Source organism: Anneissia japonica, unplaced genomic scaffold (assembly GCF_011630105.1).
Source record: "Anneissia japonica isolate Jap-2015-1 unplaced genomic scaffold, ASM1163010v1 scaffold287662_len26887_cov146, whole genome shotgun sequence".
Taxonomy (NCBI): Eukaryota; Metazoa; Echinodermata; class Crinoidea; order Comatulida; family Comatulidae; genus Anneissia; species Anneissia japonica.
Window position 1 is genome coordinate 13470 of NW_022723731.1, and position 1505 is coordinate 14974.

A 1505-nucleotide genomic window follows, 5' to 3' on the forward strand; every position below is an offset into this window, starting at 1 on the left:
TATTATTATTATTACTTTATTCATTGGCGTAGCCAGGGGGGGGGGCACAGGGCCCCAGATTTCCCCCTCCCGAGGTGGCTAATGAGATTCATTGACATTTCTACATGTCGATGATTGCTCGAATTCAGCTCAACCAGTTGCAAAAAACTACGGGCGACTTCCATTCCACCGAGAAATGTTAGTTAATTTATATTGTGTTATAGTTTTAGTTTACAGTACAGTAGGCCTATACATAGGCTTATTGGTAATCACAGGCATTTATACGAAGTCACAGTATTCTCTACATATTTTTCTTGCTGCAATACAATGGCTAAAGTACAATCCCGTTCCCGGTTATTCATGTTTCTAAAATTTAGCTGTAATTCGTTAAGATGCAAAATACAATAGTTTCATCATGGTTTAAATGTTCTGTAAATGAATAAACTGCTATAAAAATGAGGTTCATTTTGATTCTTTAATTCCATAGAAATTTCACATGATTTATACATTATTATTTGAGCAAACGGACTGAGGTCACGTAAGATCACCATATTGTGTAACTGTATTGGACCCTGACCGGGGCCCTTCGCGGCCCACTGGCCCCCAGCATTTGGTTCCTCGATTCGATCAGAACACTTGTTCCACCCCCACCCCACACGTTATATCACGGACCCACACCTGTCTCTTATACACATCTAGATGTGTATAAGAGACAGTGGCTTTTCTTTATTTTATTTTATTTTGTATGACAATGCCCTACATAATATATACATATATTCATCTATCAATCAAAACATCAATTTTGATTAAACAGCAGCTTTTCGACTGTTATTTTGTTATTTTTACTATTTATTCGAACATACACCTTCGAAACGGTGGCACTCAATAAAAATTGGTGCGTTCACAAAAACGCACCAATTTTCTAAATGTTTAATTAGTCTCATTGAACAGGGCAGTATCCAGAAACGGGGGGGGGGAGGGTGGTGGTGGAGCATTTGTATTCTTTTTGCTTATTTCAATACCGTACATAACATTAATATTCACTGAAGTTTAAATAATAGTTGACTTACGTTCCAATAAATGTTTAAACGTACTGGGATTAATTCACTCTGAAGAGTATTTGTTGTTTCATGGACCTTATTCAATGTGAAAAGTAATATAGGCCTATACGGTATTCGGATTTTTTTTTGTGTTGTTTATGTTTGTGTTTATTATTAATATTATTGTTATTGTTGTCGTTGTTGTTGTTATTTTTGTGATAAAAAGTTAACACAAACAGTACACAAATAGTTCAATGAAGACGATAAGGTTGCTAAACGAACAGACATGTATATATATATATATATATATATATATAAATTTTAAAAGGCAAATGGGAAAAACCCATAAAACAGCAAACGGCCACATAATGCAAAACTATTTAAAATAAAAACGGAACAGTAGAGAAAATCCGATCAGAATGACAAAATAAACTAAGCATCCACTGGAAGGAATCCCAATATCTGCAGACGGATCCGTTTCGGCCT